We start from the raw sequence: 21,217 nt of genomic DNA, 5'->3' as shown, positions 1-21,217 counted from the left end.
GGAGGAATTCAGAAGTGATGAAGGGTTTGAAAGAACACTGGTAGATTCTCTCGAGCTTGCTGAAGAAATAGACTTTCTGACAGAATTTGAACCAGAGCCTGTTCGCATTCAGCAAAAGAAACAGCAGTTTTCATATGAAGAATGAGACACACCCATTCAGAACCCAAAACAAAGGTTCAAAGTGAATTTCTACTTCGCAGTCCTTGATACTGCTATTCACTCAGTTGACGAAAGATTTCAACAGATGCAGCAGCTAGAGTCAGTATTTGGCTTTCTCTATGATATCCACAGCTTGCAAAAGAAAACAGCAAAACAGATAAGAGAATTTTATATAGAACTGGAGTTGGCTTTAATCATGAAAATTCGGAAGACATTGATGCTACAGATTTGTGTAGTGAGCTTCAAGCTTTTTCAAGATGACTTAAAAAACATTCCACTCCTGAAGAAGTACTGAAGTTTGTTTGTGAAAATAAACTCTCAGACAGTTTTCCAAACATTTTTATAGCTCTATGCATTTTTTTAACTTTGCCAGTTTCTGTAGCTAGTGGGGAACATAGCTTCTCGAAGTTAAAATTGATAAAAACATATCTGAATTCAACCATGGTGCAAGAGAGACTTGTTGGACTTGCCAAAATGTCAATAGAGCATAAAATAGCTGGAAAACTGGATCTAAACGAACTAGTGACTGAATTCTCAAAACTTAAAGCAAGAAAAGTCATGTTTTAAGAGCACAGAGTGTTTTTTATTCGGCATGTTTTGTAAATACAGGTTAAAGTTCATTGAAGAGTTTTCTTATTTCTTTCTATATTTGATGTAGTGGTAATGGCAGTTAAAGCAGGATAGTGTAATAGATGATTTTGGATTTGTAATAAAAATTATAATTAACATTTTAATGCATTTTTATTTGAAATTGGACTGAAATATCATCTAGCTGTTGTGTACAAATCTGAAAATTTTGTGTCTCTATTTTATCTGATCTCAGAAACATTGGTTGGACAGACGGACAGATGGATAAACCAAATAATTAAGCTTCTGTTTTTAAAAAAAAAATTAAAAGGCAAAAAGGGGCAAAATGTTTCCCAGTTTACCAAAAACCTCAGCTTAGATCTGCCCTTGGTGTTCGGGGATGGAGGCACCGATTGCATGGTTTGCCTAGGGCCCCACATGCTGGCAGCTAGTCTAGGGCCATCCTGATCTGCCTGTATCTTAAAACAAAAACCAAACCAAACAAAAAACATGTTCAGAGGAGGAAGAGGTAAAGAAATTTGATTTTTTTTTAAATGAAAGGTATTGTGGTTGAAAAATGGTCCTTTAAATTGCACTATTTAATTTTTCATAAAAAAAGTGCTTTTAAAAATATTTGTTATTGGAAATATTGAAAATGTTTGTTTACCAAAAACCAGGTGTTTGGTCAATGAAAAATTCTGATAATGTTTTCAATAGCCATTTTGATAACATTTTTTGAAAATATAATGGAAAAATGCATGAAAAGTTTTGAAAAAAAGAAAAATATGTTCACTTTTAATACTTGAGCACAAAAAAATCTTCAAAATTTTGGACATATTTCACACATATAGTTTTTCATTTGCCAATCAGTTCCAGGGAGAAAGGGTACTGCTTTAGAGTGCGTAGTGGATTCAATAAAGGGTCCCCATACTTGCAAATGTTTTGTGTTTCTTTTTAAAGTGGCAACACCAATTGAAGTCCAGACTTGTCTGAACAATTTTTGTCTGATGTTTTTACAAATAACCCCTAGAATCAGAGCAAAAATGTTTTTTTCAGTTTACATTGTGCATTTGTTAACATATTACGAATACCCATTTTTGCTGTTTCCTCCGTATAGTCTGTTGGACTATTTCCCCTGTTCATCTAGGTCTTTTATTATAGTGACAAGATGTAAGTAAATGTGGTCACAAAACCACAGACATTTGCAGGTGCAGGACTATTTTAGACTCTTTTTAAAACTGAGATTTCACACTGACTATACTCTTTTAACTGTATGAGGTTCTCTAGCATTTAAACTTCCCGTATTTCATTGAACTACAGAGGCCCTCTTTGCATTAGAGTTCAAATGGTGGCCCTTATCTTGCAAACAGATCCAAGTGGGTGAATCTCCATTTAAGTCAATAGGGATCAGTGCAGGCACAAGAGTCTACCTGTTCAGACCCAGTTGCAGGATCAGGGCTCAAAATAACCAGAACCTTGTCCTTGATTAAACATGGCTAGCGTAAGCCAATTCTAGGACATCCTCAGTCTATAGCAGAGTTTATCCCTGCCTACTCTACTTGCCAGGAATGGGTCTAGCAAGAATCATTTAACATAAGGATCTGGCCTAAGAGTGTGAATTCTTGCATAGATAATCCATTTATCACTCCAGGTATATAAGGCTATGTCCCTTAGAAGCAATTGTTCTCAGGGCTGGATCTACCATTTTTGCCGCCTCAAGCAAAAAAAAAAAAAGACACTCAGACTGTGCCGCCCCAAGAATGGACAGAATGCCACCCCTTAGCATGTGCCACCCCAGGCATGTGCTTGCTCTGCAGGTGCCTGGAGCTGGCCCTGATTGTTCTTCAAGCTGCCAGGAGGAAAAGGCACCAGTGTACAGATAATTCTTCCTCAAGGTTTTGGGTAAATCATATCATTCCTCTTCCCTGCAAGAGGGGCTCAAGCCTAAGCATTCAGACCTGATTTGAAACACTCCAAAAGCTGGGGTATGATTGGGCTTGGGGGATTGATTTAAGTTTATCTCTGCTCAGATCTGACCATCTGGCACAAGGCCTCTCTTTTCTGTTATCAAGCTCCCACTTCCTCTGCAGGTGTGTCTGTGTGTGACTGGGTCATTGTGCATGTTGTGATCAAGTGTCGTACATTTCTCATTTCACCAAGGATCTCTCTGTAGCTTTCCTTAGATGTGCCCATGCTGGGCAGGGTGTGTGTTTTAAATGAGGTTTCTTGGGAAGGTTCATCTTTGCTTAAATTCAAAATGTTTGCTGGAATCAAACTGAGCACAGGCAGAATTCCAGGCACTCCAATGGGCTGTAATGATTCCTTCCCCTCATGGACATTTGTGTTATTATAGTTTACACTGATGGCATGCAGGGAAGGTGCCAGCATGCAAAACAGAGGGGAATGGCAAGCAAAGAGTGTTCCCTGAAAGCAGCTTTGTGGGTAGGGCTTAGAGAAAAGCATGGGGGGCAAAGGGAGGCCTAAATCAATTCAAGGGGGGGGGGTCAATCCTTGGACAAGTATCCATTGACTTTTAAAGTATTAGTTGCAGGACCTTTGCCCATCTCCAGGATGTTTTCTTATAAGGAATAATAATTCTCACTGTTTGAGGCTTATATAGTCTCCTCTCATTTGTCTGCCTTTTTGCACGTCTCCCCAGGAGCAGCGTCAGGGTTTTTGGCGCCCTAGGTGCAGGACTGGCTCGCTGGTCCCGCGGCTCTGGTGGACCTGCCGCAGCCATGCCTGCGGGAGGTCCATTGGAGCCGTGGGACCAGCGGACCGTCCGCAGGCATGCCTGCAGGAGGTCCACCGGAGCAGTCTGCCACCCTCCCAAATCCTGGTGCCCTAGGCGACCGCCTAGGTCACCTAAATTGAAACTCCAGCCCTGCGTCTCTCTGTTTGTGAAGGAAGCACTGCACTGGTTGATGGGAAGAGGACAGGACAACCTAACAAGCTTTTACCATTTCTATGATATAATTCATAATACAATAAATGCTTTTGTTTATTTGGAGAGCCAATGGGTTAACCTGACAAGCATCTCACCTCTACATGCCATTAACACACAGGGGAATCCCAGGAGCCTTTCACAAACAAGCATTTGGCACAGAGAACTTTGCCAAAGAAGCTGCTCTAACACATTAGTCTTCTGTATTGTCCCATGCCCAGCACAGTGTTGGAGCTTAAATAAACAACAGGAATGGTTTGGGGGGTTTTGGTTCAAAATATGGACACAATTTCTCTCTAATTTCTGCCTTTGAGTGTCTGTGACAGAACTGCACAGAGAAAAATTCTGATTATCTGGCAGCATTTTGGGTGTGTGGCTCTTCTGCTGTACTGCAGGATGTGCTTTATCTCTAGCACATACTTATTATGATATGTAAGGAACATATTATACTACCAAATAACTTAGACACAACCTCCCTCCCCCGCCTTCAGAAATTTGCTGACTTGAAAGATTTAATAGAACAGGAATCTCTGTCAGATTCTAAATATTTCCTTTTTGGATTATTGTTTGTTTGTAGCCAGGGTTGTGAGTCATCATATTTAGATGTAGTTTTTCTCCCCTACGCTCTTCCTCCTCAATCCTGTTTCATGTATATTTTCTGGACACATGTTTTGACTATTTAAGGACCTGACAAGAAGGAAAATCTACTGATTCCTTGTAGAATACTCTTGGTCTTTAAAATTTGATATGTTTGCAGTTTCAAAAACATGCTGCTGCTTTTAACATTGAAAAAGCATGAATAAGTAAAACAACATTGAACAATTAATTAGCCACTGTTTATGCAAGACCTAGATTGAAATTAGTTTTGTGCTGTTGCAGTAGGAGCAGAACTTTGTTAACAATTCCCTTTGCATTACTTTGTTTCCATCACTGCAGACAGAAAAGCATAAAGGAAGAAGTGAAATTTTAAAAGCTAAGTTCACTTATTGTATGTGCCATTAGGAACACAGATTAAATTGCAAACAACCAGAGTCATGTTTGCCAAATTGAAAAGGACTAGTCAGGATAAAATAGGCTATTTTCAGGACTTAAAAAGCATGTCAAAGCACTAATATAATCAGTCTATGGAATCAAGAAGATGACATTCAATGAAGACAAGTGCAACATAATATACTTAGGAAGGAAAAATCAAATCCACAATGACAAACAGGTAGACAGTGGTGGTGCAGCTAAAAGCATCTGGGGGTTCTAGTGGATCTTAAATTGAATATGAATCAACAATATCATTGTGGGGTTTATTAACAGCAGTGCTATATGTAAGACACAAGAAGTAATTGTCCAGCTTTACCCTGGCTAACCCTCAGCTGAAAAGATGAGATCAGAAAGACGTGGACAAACTGGAGAGAGTCCAGAGGAGAGCCACAAGAATGTTCAAAGGTTTAGAAAACAAGAGCTATGAGGAAAGGTTAAAAAAACTGGGCATGTTTAGTCCTGAGAATTGAAGATTGAGGCCTTGGCTACACTGGCGCTTTACAGCACTGCAACTTTCTCGCTCAGGGGTGTGAAAAAGCTCCCAGCGCTGCAAGCTAAACCCCATGAGGATGTGAAGTATGTGCAGTGCTGGGAGAGAGGTCTCCCAGCGCTGGCGCTGTGACCACACTCGCACTCCACAGTGCTGCCACGGCAGTGCTTTGAAGTTTCAAGCGTAGCCATACCCTGAGAGGAAACCTAAAGCAGTTTTTGAATATGCTAAGGGCTGTTAAGAATGATGATCAATTGTTCTCCATGTCCACTGAAGGCAGAAGGAATAATGGACTTAATCTGCAGCAAATGAGATTTAGGTTAGACATTAGAACATTTCTAACTATAAGGCTAGTTAGACTCTGGACTAGGCTTCTAAGAGAGGCTGCAGAACCCCTCTCAAAACACATGCTAGAGATAGTCTAGGAAATGTACTTGTCCTGCCTCAGCACAGAGGCCTGGCCTAGATGGTCTCTCGAGGTCCCTTCCAGCCCTACATTTTTCTGATTCTATGATTTATCTACCTCAGCACTTACATGGTGCCCTATCACTGTAGTGTCTGAGCATAGTCTTCCCACAACTAATTACACCTTCTTTTGTATAGATGATTAAACAGCAGATATGGTCACTGATTAATTATAAATCCTTGCAAGTGGCCAGACCAAGCAGGGAGCTCTCTCTGCTGTAGTCAACAAGCTAAATTCAGTTTACTGTACGCCAAGGAAGGTATCAAGTTGAAGAGGAGAGGGGAGGAGCCATCAGAGAGAGGAGTCTGGAGAATGTATAAGCGCTTGGACAGATTACAAAAGGGAGAGAAGCTTGGGGGGCAGGGAGGAGCAGGGTGTAGCACAGGAGTGGGCAAACTTTTTGGCCCAAGGGCCACATCTGGGTGGGGAAATTACGTCAGGACCATGAATGTAGGGCTGGGGCAGGGGTTGGGGTGCAGGAGAAAGTGCGGGGTGTGGGAGATGGTGCAGTGTGCAGAAAGTGGCTCAGGGCAAGGAGTTGGGGCAGAGGAGGGTTGCGGAGTGTATGAGAGGGCTCAGGGAAGGGGGTTGGAGTACAGGAGGGGGTGCAGAATGCAGAGGGGCTCAGGGCGGGGGTGCAGGGAGGAGTGCGGGAGGGGGCTCAGGGCATGGGATTGGGGTGCAAGAGGGGGTGTGGAGTGTGGGAGGGGGCTCAGGGCAGGGGGTTGGGGTGTGGCAGGGGTCTCGGGTACAGGAGGGCCGTGGGGTCCAGTTGGGGGCTCAGAGCAAGAGGTTGGGATGCAGGAGGGGTTTGGGGTGCGGGCTCCTAGCCAGTGCCGCTTATCTGAAGCGACTCTGGGGTGCCAGAGGTGTGCCCTGGGGCCAGGGTAGGCTCCCTGCCTGCCCTGGCCCCATGCCACTCCCAGAAGCAGCCAGCACCATGTCCCTGTGGCCCCTGGCTGCGGGGAGCGGAGCCTGCAGGCAAGGGCAGTGCACGGAGCCCTCTGCCTCCTCCCGCCCCAATCCCAGGGGCTGCAGGGACATGGTGCCGGCCGCTTCTGGGAGTGACGCGAGGCCCACGGTGCCGTGGTGGTGACAATCTAGCAGGACAGATTCGGCCCGCGGGCCGTAGTTTGCCCACCCCAGCATGAAAAGAAGCAATAGAGGGGAATGAAGAGGGCATTGGATGCTGTTAGGGAACAAAGTAACACAGAACCAGGTGAAGAAAACCTGACTAGCCACATTTCACTGAGTTTTAATGGATAGTAACACAAACTCTGAGTAATCCATGAATACGTGAACCAGGAACCTACATCTGTCTTCAGTTGTGGCAACCATATAACTGAAATCGGCTACATCTGTAATTATTTGATATTGTTATGTTTGACATGCAGATGCTACTAAGCAAGATCGGATTTTCTAAAAAAATGTGCTCTCAATCTACCCAGTTACCGTGCTCTATGCAGGAACTGCGTGATGAAACTCTCTGGCCTGCATTATGCAGGTCAAACTAGATAATCATAAATGATCCCTTCTGGCTTTAAAATCTAAGAATACATACTGTATTTCATCAAACGCGTGTGGGCAAAGCATAGTAATGATGTCTTTCCCTTGAGCATACTATTTTAAATGGTCCTTTGTGATGCATTAAGAGTAAAGGACCCCTGTCCACTGGAGTATAGACCCATGATACACTTTGCTTGCTCACAGTCCTGAACCAACATTTATGACCTGGTAGCACCTGGAGCATTGTCATTGCACTGTTTCTCCACCAAGGGGCATAGGAGGCCTTTGGTTGAAAATAGCTGCCTCACCATTTTCATAGCTCCGTTGATTTTTTGCAGGGCTGTTTCTTGAGGTTCAGAGGAGTACCCAGTTCTAGGTGATTGTGAGCAGCTTGGATCAAATAAATACCCACTGTTGTCTGGACAACCGCTCCTCCCCATTTGGCCTAGAAATGGCTTTTAGATCTGGAGTAAATGAAAAAAGATAAATGTTATATTTTCATTGCTGTTAATACAAACATAGTCCTCACAGATGCTTGTGATGGTTTCACATGTTAGATTTCTACAACTGTGCACTGTGCAATGTAATTTTACAAACACCAGCAATAAAGTAACATATGATTCTATATCATTTCTCATTTCACTTTACACACTATGGGCTGATTTCTGACAGGCACCTGGAAACAGCCACAGTCCCTCTCAACCAGGCAAGTATATCCACTGTCAAAGACATGATATGATGTGTCCATATTCTGGACAAGACCAGTCCAAAATGCAGTCTTCTTCTGTACTCTAAGGGGTGGATCTTTTAGTGGTGTTATATCAGGGATGAATTTAGCCCAACAGATACAGGGGCCGATACCAGAAAATTATATGCATGTGCAAGCTACCAGCTGACCACTTAGAAAAGCACCACAATCCCTTCAGTGATGTATGTAGTGGAGGACCTGCAAAATGGTCTATCCTTGAGATTTTCCAGGAGACAGAATTAGACCAGAAAGTTTCTTCTCTGCATCCTTGCTGCTCGCTGCAGGTTTCTTGGCAAGTGCCTATTTATATCACTGCTGGAATTTGGGCCTCTGTGCAAGAATCACTGTGTTCTCTAGAGGAGCTTCATGTAGGGGGAATAGGGAGAATAACAGGGAGTCCTGGGAAATTTCTGATCCAAGATAGGGTCTAAAAGTCTGTACTCCCTAAGGAAGGGAACCAGCAAATATTGGGGGAAAGGAACAGCTGAATTGCACAAAACCTAGGAAACTTCCTTTGTAGTCTGGTTTATTTTTCAAACAAGATGCACTATTCCCTGCAAACTTCAGAGAACAAAGTTTTTGGCATGAACGACAGATATTTAGCTAAGTGGTCAATGGGTGCCCATTCTTTGGGCAGAGTGAATTCTGCTCTGATCTTGGCATGACTGGGCCTTTTCCTAACTGGCTCCTCTGCACCACATATTGCTTCCCAGAATGGAAGCAAAACACATTCTGAGAAAGGAGAAAGAGTTCCTGAAGGTTATTTCTATTACAGTAGCACCATTGTGCCAGGAGCTGTACAAACACCTAGTAAGAGACAGTCCCTGCTCCAAAGAGCTTACCACCTAAAAAGACATGACAGACAAAGGGTGGAAGGGAAAGAGGCACAGAGGGGTGAAGGGATTTGCCTACATTTACACAGCAGGCCAGTAGCAGAGCTGGGACTTTTTCCTGAGTCCCAATCTGGTGCCCCAGCCATTAGACCAGCGGTCCCCAGACTTTTGAGGATTGTGCCCCCCGCTTGCCCTTGTCTGCACCCCTCCCTCCCAGAGCTGGGAGTGGGGCCGCAGGTCCAGGGGGGAGACAGCCAGGGGTAAGGTTGCCAAGGCTGGGAGTGGGGCCGCAGCCAGGGGCTGAGGCTGGGGTGGGATCAGAGACGCAGCAGGGAGCCAACAGCCGGGCCTGCAACAGGTGTGGCTCCACTCCTGGCTTTGCCCCCAGCCTTGGCCCTGGGCTAGGAATGGAGCCGTGGCTGGGGGCTAGCATGGGGCTGTCAGTGTAGCCGTGGCAAGGCTGTGGACAGCGCCAGGCACAGGTCCGGGAGCTGGGGACGCGAGTTGGGGCAGAACTGGAGCAGAGCTGGGGGCAGGGAGGAGCTGGGCGGTGCTCCCTCGGACCTTGCTGCCCCCCGCCATGTTTGGCATGCCTCAGACTTTGGGGGACCTCTGCATTAGACCACACTGCCTGCCTTGATGAATGGCTCCAGCTATAAACTTCACCTGCCCTTTCTCATGACAGGGAAGGGGTTTCCTCATTTCACCCTTCTCTCTGTCCCACACAAACTTGCCATCCCATTGTTTACTGTTATGTTCCCAGCCCCAAAAGTAAAACCTGCACTTTCAATCTAAAATTACTTATTTTGGCTGAAGAACACAAGAAAGAGCAAATGCTAAGACTCCAGGACAGAAAGCACAGTGTATGTGTCTGGGTCCTCTGTTATGTGTTTAATCCTGAGTGACTCTCAGGATTAAATGTATGCTGTCTCTGCACTCATGCAGAGTTCTTAGAAAAAGATGCACTGCAGTTTTCATAGCTATGTATTCTACCTTCTTCTTCCTTGCGCTAATCCCGTGAAATGGATCTAGGATGACCAGATGTCCCTATTTTATAGGGACAGTCCCGATATTTGGGGCATTTTCTTCTATAGGCGCCTATTACCCCCCACCCCCATCCTGATTTTTCACACTTGCTGTCTGGTCACCCTAAATGGATCTAGTCTACAAGTCTTCCTCCCTCTAAAGAGCTCTGTTCAATTCCATATCCTCTCTCACACTACATGCTAGCATGTCTTTCTTTATGACATCCCACCACCACTTCTTGGGTCAGCCTCTCTGTCTTTTCCTTCAGTCATGATCTGTTGGCTTCTCTTACCTGCATAGTTATCAGGACTGCGCTTTACATGACCAAACCATCTTAGCCTGCATGCCTTTGGATTTTCATTGAGGGGTGTTACTTTGAGCATGTCTTTATGTGGTGACGTGGCTGCCCTACACAGGGAGGAAGGGTTAATGCATGCATAGAACCCTCCAATTAGAGAAGGGCTCACTAAGCAAGCCAGTTGGGAGGTGGCTTGTTGCATTGACCAATGAGGGCCATCAGAGGCCATATATAAAGGGCTGCTCAACAGCACAGAGGGCAGTTTCTCCCTGGCCTGCTAGGAAGAAGGACTGGCTGCCTAGGAGTATCCTGGCTAGACCAGTGCTGGGCAGAGTAGTAGAAGAGAAGGAGCTTCTGGCTGACCATTACCAGACTGAGGCCCTGGAGGAAGGGCAAATAAGGTGCTAGGGCTACCTCCACATGCCCTGAAGGAAGTGGCTAACACAGACTACAGTTTGCCCCTGGAGCAAGGGACTCAACTGGCCAGTGACTGCAGCAGGCCACTTAGGCGAGTGGCTGGACTGTAGACTTCCAGTTCCCCTGAAAGAGGGGGAGACAGTGGAACAGGGCACAGCTGGAGGGGTATGCCCAGAAGAGGACACTGGGGTCTGGGAAGCAACACAGCTTACAGAGTGGTGGAGACAGCAAAGCGGGAGTAATGGTGAGCGAGACACCACCGTGTCTGTTACAACTGTCCCCCTGCTGCATTCCTTATTCCCCTCCCCTTTCTGTTTGTCCTGTGTGGCCGCCCCTCCTGGCCATTGTGCTAACTAAAGTCACAGCCCTGTTCATAGGGATGGCTTGTACAGACTAACTGGAGCCACTGCTCTGCCTAGGGAGGGGGCTTCTTGCTTCTTTGTTTAGCTCCTTTGTTCAGACCCGGGCTTGGTGTGGGGGGTGCTGCCCAGAAATGCAAGACGTGAAGTGGCCAAATAATTAAGCATATGAGTCATACCTGTGGCTCAGAACATGCTCAGGCATGCCTATGCTCACCTGCAGCTTTTCCCTGCCTTCTCTCCTCCCCTGTATCAAGAGGAGCCAATCAAAAGTACTGGTGGGAAACTGCCTGAGTTTGCCTTTAAAGCCAGACATTTTCTGATCAGACCTCCGAGAAGGTTCTTGCTTTGCCAGCTGGTCTGATCAGCTAGGGGTCTTTGGGGGGCCCTCTCCCTGTTCTCGTTTGTTTTTGAGCGTACCCCCGTTTTTAAACTCCCCTCCCATGAACAATGAATTTGTGCCTGGAGATCTCCTGATTATTGTAAGCGAATCGAGTCCTCTCTCCATCCTCCGATGCTACTGCTGTTCCTGTTTCTGTACTTGCTGCTGTCCTGGGGATTGGTAAGAACTCCCTCTTGAAAACTACCCCTGTCCTTGCTGCTGGCCTTGTTTCCCCAGCAAACTGACCCAAGCTAACTCCTTGGTCTGTGTCTGTATCTGTAATCTGTTTCTTGCTCTGCAGCGCCTTTGCTGCTAAAAATAAGCCTGTGCTGCTGCTAAGCTGTGCCTTCCTGGGCTGCCAGCTTGCAGCCGCCCCACGGCTGCAGCCACCACTAGTTAAACCCCACCCCGGGGCTGTACCCTGGGCACACACCATTCTGCCCTCTGAAACTGCTCCCCCTCCCGATCAAAGAATCGGCATAGTGTAAGGTGCACCTATTAGAATCAGGTTCTTAGTCTAAATAAGTTGTAATTTCATTTTTGGATAGCTGTGGTTAAGTTAGGTTTAGAGAATTGTTTGTGTTTGTGCTGTGTAAGTTAGGTTTAAAAAATTGTTGCATTGTGTTCTGTTACTTGCTAATTTGTGTAGTCTTGGTTAAGTTAGATCACAGATAAGATTTTGCTGTGTTCTGTATAATTGTGGTTAAGTCTGTCTTCCCGCTGCCCTAACCCCCCCCCACGAGCTTGCCTGTGTCTCCCCCCGAGCTCCCCAGTCACTTGTTGCAGTCTCTCTGCTGTTTAAACTTGCAGCCTGTTTGCTCTCTGTGTCTCCCTGGGTTTAAATTTCCCTCTGCAGCGTCTCTTCCTCTGGTCTCTGCTTCACCACGTGCTCCTCTTCCCCCATCCCCCAACCTCATTCCTACCACTGCCTTTCTCTCTCTCTCTCTTTTTTTTTAATCTCTTCCTCCACATGTTCACCCCACTCCTACTGCCCCCAAACCTCAATTGTATTACTGAAGTCTAGCATAAAACCCCATTGGTTACCCTTTTTTCTCTCTAACACACCTCATATTTTGCATTTATACCCTTGTGACACATTTTTACCTAGAGTTGTTGGTTATTTAACACATTTTACCCATAACTGTTAGTTGGCTATATGCTGCTGTGACACACCCTTTATATAGAAATTGTTAGCTACCTTTTACATTTATACTTCAGTGTTAATTGGTTACCAACTGTATTGTAGCCCACTATTGAAACCCCCTATACTAGTTACTAAAAGAAACCCCTCCCCAATTGTCTACCTTAACAAACCCCATACCCCTCACTATTGAATTTTCCCTGTTTTTTGCATTTTCTTAATAAAGTTTATTTTGCACCTGACCAGTGCAGTAGTTGTCCCCCAAGATCCCCTACCTGCTGGCAGGGTCACACCAGAGGAGGGTGCCCTGTGGAAGGACTTGAGCTAATTCCAGAATGGCCAGCAGGAGGACCCACGATGGTGAGTCTCGCTCTGTGACACTTTAACATACACATGCCTCACGTGGTCTTTCTTGCTTACACCACTCATCCACTGACTCTGCCATAGTTGGTCCTGGGTCGGGTTGAAAAAGGAGGAGAGCTGGCATCAGGTTGGCAGCTAGTCATAAAAATTTGCCATAAACTGATAACTGAGTCCTCAAGTGAAATAACATACTTTGTGGGTACAGTTAAAATTCTTTTGGATTACTGAAATCAGAATTGCTGAATCGCATGAAACTGAAGTGGAGAACTCTGGGATGAACACCATTTTTTGTACGTACATGTGTGGCAATCTCCTACTATGATATCCTGTCAGAAACTATTGATTCTGCCCTCAATCCAACTGTAATAATTTCATGAAATGGCTCCACCTGCTAAATGACTTAATCATCTGTGGAGATACTGAATACATTCTGTACTCTTCCCCCAGTTCTCCAGCACTTGGCCACTGGACTGAGACAACCTGACATACAGGTGCCTACTGATCCAACTGTTGAAATGGCTTTAATCAAAAGCCTACTGAGCTGTGGCCACATGTGTGATTTACCAAAGCAATTGCTGAGTGATGAGATGCAGTGCAAAGAAAGGGTTATGGTGATAAAGTGGGGTTCATATCTGAATGAGCTTTATCTCCCCACATATCAAGCTGATTGTCACAGTTACTTAAATGGGACACCTTTCTAACTTTGCCAGAGTTTTTTTTCAAGAATCTGGATTTTTGTTGCTCACTGAAATTGGTTATTCTGGGCATTTGTTGGCTAACGCTCAGTAACTGCTTCCATGTAATCTTTTCATCAAAAGCTGGCAAAGATTTTCCCCAAGACCATTTGTCTCTGCCTGGAAAGCTGATCTAATGGTTAGATAATTTGTGGCCAGGTAAGAGATGGAAAACTTCATTCAAAGGAAAAACTGCATATAAAGCTTGACAAGAGCAAGAAACAAAAGCATCTAAATAAGGAAAGCAAGGATTCTCTTTTCATAGTAACTCGCACAGAATATTTAACCTGCATCCCTCTCTGATGTCTGAAAAATGCTGTCATCTCGTCAAGATCACCACTTTTGACACTGATGTATATGAGAGTACATTTATATACATCTACAGTACATGCAGCCTTTTCAGGTGACAAGGAGCTCTCAACAAATTGATATGGTTACCAGAAAGGGCTTTTCAAGCATGGTGGAATAATGAGAGTAGGGGCCTTTTTCTTTTTCATGACTAAATAGATGCACTAGTTAGCTAATTTGTTGCAGCTCTTGTGGCAGAGGTGGATCTTGTGGAGGAACTTGAGTGAAGAGAGGGGATGGAGGGTTGTGGATCAGATATAGGAAGGTATTCTGGGCAGAAGATGTGGCATGGAAGACAGCTTGAGGACAGATGTTCAGGGGAGAAGGGAACAAATGGGACGCACAGACTGGAGTCAGTGGAGGACCTGAGAGCAGTAAGATGGGGAAAGGTGCAAATACTAAGGCCTTGTCTACACTACAGAGTTTTGTTGACAAATGTTAAGTCGGCACTCAAAGTGTTATAATAAAAATTGGTATTGCATGTTCACACTTGATCCCTCTGGTGGCAGAGCACGTCCACAATTGGAGCACTATCATCGACAGTGTGAGCAATGCATTGAGGGTACCTATCCCACAGTCCAGCTTGACACCTAGTGACACACCTAGTGGGAAGGTGGATCGCAGCACATCTTGTGACCAGGCTGAATGTCCCATGATGCATTGCTTTCTGTCCCAGCATTCCATGGGCTTCTGGTTTTCTTTCATGGTATTTTTCAATGGCCTTTGTTTGCTGGGCACCTCGGCATCTTTGTGAGAAGGGATGGATCCCGCACTGATCTCCTATGCTCTGATAACTGTAATGAAGACCTCACGGATGGCAGTGCAGTTAATCATGAAGCTCTTAACTGAAGAAAACTCCCAGTTGCCTGACATGCTGTGTGATATGGATAGGAGCAACTTTAGATTGCTTTTGGCATTCACAGAACAGCTGCAGATGGTGACCCATCGCTTTTGGGCCCGGGAAACAAGCACTGATCATATCATCGTGCAGTTCTAGGAAGATGAGAAGTGTCTACAGAACTTTCGGATGTGGAAAGCCACCTTCCTGGAACTGTGTGCAGAGCTTTTCCCCAGCACTACAACCCAAGGACACCAGAATGAGAGCTGCCCTTTTGGTAGAGAATTGCGTAACAATTGCTGTGTGGAAGCTGTCGACTCCAGACTGCCAGTGATCGGTCACAAATCAATTTGGAGTTGGGAAGTCGACCATTGGGGCTGCATTAATGCAAGTGTGCAGGGCAATTAAACACATCCTGCTATGAAGGACTGTCACTCTGGGAAATGTGCATGAAACAGTGGACGGCTTAGGGAAACCCATTTCTGCAAACTGTGGAGGAGCGATAGATGGCACACACATTCCAATTTTGGCATCAGATCAGCTTGCGACTGAGTACATCAGTAGGAAGGGGTACTTCTCAATGGTGTTGCAGGTGCCTGTGGATCACCACAGGCATTTCACTGACATCAATGTGAGGTGGTCTGGGAAGGTGCATGATTCATGCATCTTCAGGAACACTGGCCTGTACAGAAAGTCTCCGCTTGTAGCTTTCTTTCCAGACCAGAAAATTAGAGTAAGGGGTGTTGAAATGCCCATAGTGATCCTGGGAGACCCAGCATACCCCTTACAGCCATGGTTCATTAAACCTTACACAGAAAACCTGGACAGCAGTAAGGAGCGGTTCAATAACAGGATGAGTAGGTGCCGTATGACAGTTGAATGTGCCTTTGGCAGATTAAAGGCGCGCTGGTGATGCCTTTATGGCAAGTTAGACCTCAGCTGCGTGTTGTATGTTGCATAACCTTTGTGAAGGTAAAGGTGAAAGGTTTGCTCAGGGAAGCAGGAGAGTTGAGGCAGACCACTTGGCTGCTGATTTTTGAGCAGCCAAATACCAGGGCTATCAGAGGGGCCTTGAGGAGGGCAATTCACATCAGAGAGGCTTTGAGGGAACACTTTGAAAATGAGAACCAGTAATGTATATCTCTATGATTGCAGCACCGTCATTACATATAGTTTTCCTAGGAAGCAATGGTGAAATTTTGGGCCTTACATTCCAGTAAGCAAATGATTAAACTGCCTGTCTATTTATTGGTAGTGCCTGCTATCTCAATTTGTAGGAAACAAATAAAGATGAGTTACTGTTCAAAAACTTTGCTTTTATTGCACAAGAAACCACATCCACACCCACAAAGATGCTTGGTGGGAAAGATGATACCAGGGAAGAGGAGACTTTCAGAGCTGTGTGTAGGTCCAGCTATCATTCTGAAAGTTGTCAGAGGGGATGAAATGAAGGGGAAATCATGTAGTCCCAGAAAGCAGAAAGAGCAGTGCAGGTAGAGTTTTGGGGGAACACCAAAAAGAGTTCTGAATGTGCTGAAGGGGAGTGCGGGCATGCATCTGCTCAGTCTGCAGCATTATACGGACTTTAGCATCTGCATTTGCTCCTCCATGAGTTTAATCTTCTGCTCAGTGGCATCCTTAACAAACTCCTGATTTTCTTTTCTGTCCTGCCTTTTGGCTTCCCTCTACTCCTTGTGTGCCATTTTCTCTGCACTGGAGAACTGCAGTACCTACCAGAACATGTCTTCTTTGCTCTGTCTGGGGCACTTTCTGATCTGGTGGAGACACTTGGCCAGTGAGTGGGGGGTGTTCCTCAAGGCCACATCTGCCAAAGCAGAAGGAACAATGCACAGAAGCATGCTTGTTATATTACCAAAGGTGTATTTTACAGAAATGTTTACATGCTATGTGTGAATTTAACAATCACTTTCTCACTGAGCCTTGGCAAGCATACATCTGGGCGAACACCCAAAGCATGGCGAGTGTTGGCTGGGGGCTCTCCATGAGGTAAAAGAGCATTCAGCAAGGATTGCAGTGTAGCTGGCTAGGAAAAAAAATCTAAAATTCTCCCACACTTTTCCACAGGCAGGGATCATTGTAGCAGATATCTCACTGCTGAGGGTGAGCAGGGAAATGAGGGTACATCTACTACACACTTGTGGCTTCTGCCATGGTCCCTATACTGCTCACCTGTGTGCCGCTTTGATCCCTGCACAAATGATTGCCAAATGGTGCAGGAAAGCTTCCTACAATGGAGGAAGAAACAAAGCTGCTCTGCCAAGGAACCTTCAGCAGAGGATTACTGATTACCTCCAGGAAACTTTCCTAGAGATCTCTCCGGAGGATTCCTGAGAGATTTCAGCGTGCATCAACACCCAGTTCCACCGTACTGATTAGCTGCACAGGCAATTGTCCAGCACACAGAAACACAGTCAGCCTTGTAATTTCTATACCCTGAACCCAAAACCACAGCCACTTACCAGGCATCTCCTCTCCTGCTTCTTGCTTGCCGGAGAACAACTGCTGAAACTGGCTAAACACCTCCGGAGTAGTGAATAGTTTTGGGCTGCCTGTCCCACCAGGTGACCTCACTGGAAGATCCACATAGTCTAACTCCATCTCTTCATCGATGACTTCATCCTCAGAATGAAGTCCTCTTTCTGCCGCCTCCAGGCCCGCCGAAGTTTCCATGGGGCTGTTAGCAGTGGAAATGAGTTTGCCACCAAGGATAGTGTCCAGCTCCTTATAGAACTGGCAGGCCTTAGATGCAGCACCTCCCTTGCCTTATGGTACACCTGCCTTAGCTCCATTATCTTTGCTCTGGACTGCAGAGTGTCCTGATCATAGCCCTTTTTGCACAAGCCTTGAGAAATCTGCCCATAGGTATCAAAATTCCTATAGCTCAAGCACGGCTGGGACTGCACAGCCTCCTCTTCCCATATCCTGAGCAGATCCAGCAGCTCCGCAGTGGTCCAAGTGGGAGAGCATTTGCTGAGAGAAGCCAACATGGTCACCTGGAAGCATGCACGGAGACTTCTTCATGCCGAGCCAACAGGAAAATTCCTGGGGCTTCTAAGGGGGAGGGGCAGATGGTTGTTTACCTGGCTGCAGAGTAGTGGAGTTCAAACTGCTGATCAGAGTGATCAGGATGGGCATTTGGGGACAAGTCCTGGAGGCCAATTAAAGTGATAAAATGAAGTGTGGTGTCTACACTGGCACTTTGACAAATTTTGTCTCTCATCGGGGTGGTTTTATTTTGCCACCAAAACTAGGCATTTTTGCCACCAAAAGTCACATCACAGTGGTGTATGCATCCACTGTTTTGTTGACAAAAGCTGCCTTTTGTCAACAAAACTTTGTAGTGTAGACAAGGCCTAAGGAAGAGTGCCTTGACAGCTTGCCAATTTCAGAAGCCAGGATAAGCCCAAACCTGGAAGTGCGAATATGGAAGTAAACTTTTCATAGTTCCCAGGGTATTTGGATGTAGGCTTTTGATCAATCAATTTCTAGCCAATAGGGACTATGGATTTTAACTTGCACTGTTTAGCTTTTGTCTCAGATAATGAAAAACTGAAGCCCAACCAGTGAGCATATAAGTCAAAGGTTAACAGTTACCTTTATCATCCAAATTTGTAATATCATCAAATAACATTATCAACTTTGTTTGGCATCTATTTTTTATGAAACCAGGCTGATTGGTATAAATTGTTACCATCTGTGAGTTCTTTATTGACTTCATTTTGTATTAGCTGGTCCTTTATTTTGCCCAGGATTGATGTCAAACTAATAGGCCTATAATTGCCTACATCACCCTCAATTATACTTTGAAAGTATTAACCAATATTATGCTTTCTTCCAGTGTTCTGGGACTTCCCAGGTTGTCCTAGATTTATTTAAAAAAATTCCTCAAACAACTCTTAAAACTTTTTGAGCATTATCTGGACCTACTGATTTTAAAAATGTTTAATTTTAGTAGATGCTGCTTAACATCCTCCTTAATATTTTAATGGAAAGTATTTCATCATCACATGATATTTGTATAGAACAGAAATATTTATTGAACACTTTTGCCTTTTCTGCATCATTATGAACAATTTTACCATCTCCATTTAATTATAGACCTGTAATATGTTTAGATTTCCTTTTGTTCTTGATACATTTTTTAAAAATCAATTTATTTTCCTTAACTCTGTCGACCCATAGAATTTCCTTTTATACCTTTTGGCTTCCTTTATCAATTACCTGCATTTCTTTATTGCCATCAGTCTCTCCTTTGCTCCTTTTGATGTATATATTTCTTTTAAAAAAATTTTCCTATCCCTTCTTAACCGGGATGATTTTTTTAACTCAGTCTTTCATGACTGAGGAATTGTGGCTTTTGGGGTATTTAATAAAGTATTCTTAAATAACTCCCATTTTTTCCTCCTCCCAATCAGTTTTGCTCATAATTATTTTTAGTTTTGAGAAATTGTCCCTTTTGAAATCACCAAGTATATGTATTCACTGATTGTATGCATGCTGAATTTGCTCCTAAAGAACATAACCAGCTCATCTTTTGTAACTTAGGAGCCTCTATTTTTAAGTTCAGTGATCAGTTCATCTTTATCTGCCAGACTGAGGTCTAATATTGAATTACTCCACATTGGGTGCAATGAAAGGATAAAGTGTCTGATTGGACCAGTGAGTTAATGCTTTAGCTTTTCACATCTGAACATGTAGGGTAACACTGCAAAAAAACACCCGTGGCAGAGTCTCAGAGTCAAGGTCTACAGACTTGGGCTCATCCTATATGGCTAAAAATAGCAGTGTAGAGTTCCTGCTCCGGCTCCAGATATTTTTTAACATGAGCCCACATTTGTTGACCCGGTCTCTGAAACTCACTGCTATGGTGTTCTGTTTTCTTTTTGTGTCTTTCTGTGTGTGTGCGCGCACAAATAGGGCAAAATGTAAACAGTTGCAGCAAACAACTGGATGTTCTCTTTGTCTTGGCTTCCAAAAGATTTAGCTTCAAAGTAAAGGAATGCCTTTATCTCTGGGACCAGGTGAGATAGACAGATGGAAACAGTTAGAGCCTACCCCACTGACCTCTGTGTGGAAAACTAAATTCCAGTTATGTGACCAAAGTCAGAGCTCACTGCAAAGAGTAAAAAAAAAAAAAAAAAAAAAGCTCTTGCAACACCTGTCCCCTGTTAAACCAGCACCAGAGAGGAAATGAGCCAGCTAAAAAAATTCTCTCTTGGGAAGGATTTAGCCAAACTCTAGGACCTGCCACTCTGCATGTCAGCATCAGGAAGCATTATCATCTGGACTTTCTTCCATTTTTAGCTCAGTTTTCTCTCTCAAAGAGGAATGAAGAGACTTAGTGACAGGTTCATTATTTCACTGTGTTTTTGGTGGATGAATCAAAAGTGCCATCATCCTAGGCCAGGAACTCCAGAATTCATCTGACATTGCTGCACATAGGGAAAGTGGCAGCAGCCCCTGTAGCTTCATGGTAATACAGAATGCAATGCTGGGTTGTGGGAAGCAGCTCCATAGACTTTAGATAAATTCTCACTACATACTAAATTAACCCCTAAAATGTCATTGTATGTTTTAAAATTTTCACTGCACACCACTGTGCATTGGTGTGTCACTGCATGGCACTGTGTGTCCATGTGTCACTTCATCTCCATACATCATTGTGTTTCCACATGTCACTACACATTCCTGTAAACGTGTGATTGCATGTTACTGCACATCCATGCATCCCTCCTTATGTAGCTGTACATCACTCTACCCCCATCTCATTTCACATCTCCAGGGTTTGTAAAAAGGTCACTTGTTAACTTGCATATAGCACACATTTGTATTCTGCCATCCACTGGGATAGGAGAGCAGGCAGACTTTACAGAGAGGCAGTGTAGTGGTTGGGGTTGGCTCTCCATTCTGCTGTTTCTATAAGAATGCCAGGACAGGCATCAGCAGAAGAAATCCTGTAGCTGTATGTCCATGATATCTTGAGATCAGAAATGTTGGTTGGTGACTTGGTCCTTCTCCCATCATCCCTGTGCTTCCCTATAGGAATGCTATACCCATTGCAGCTTAGTGTTTAATGGCTGTTTTACTTCAGTGATATTTATGGTTCTTCCACTGAGCAGGCAAGCAGATCAATTTCTCTCTAAGAGACAAGTTCATTCCAAGAGTTTTACAATTGCCCCGTTCTCTAGCAAGCCTTTTGCTTTTCAGTGGTACGTGTGGCAAGTTGATGTAAACACAAAATGGGGACTGCCCTGTGACAAAGGTGACAACCCAGAGAGCGAAGCACTTTCTAACACTGAACAAAGAATTTCATTAGGACAAAGGACACTATTATCATTGAAACTGTTCTGTCTCTTTGCTCTCTGTTTCATAACAGAGCTTCTACCGGTCCTAAAGCCTTTGCCTATTCCTCTCCTGCCTGGCTTCCTGTTACAGATTTTTTTTTTTTTTTTTTTAAAAAGCAAGACGCATTCTAACACAGACCTCAAAGGAACATTCCTTTATTATTCTGCAGCTGTAAAGAAGACTCCATTCTATCTTTCCCA

The sequence above is a fragment of the Chelonoidis abingdonii genome, chromosome 4 (assembly GCF_003597395.2).
Source record: "Chelonoidis abingdonii isolate Lonesome George chromosome 4, CheloAbing_2.0, whole genome shotgun sequence".
NCBI lineage: Eukaryota > Metazoa > Chordata > Testudines > Testudinidae > Chelonoidis > Chelonoidis abingdonii.
This window is presented reverse-complemented; position numbering follows the sequence as displayed.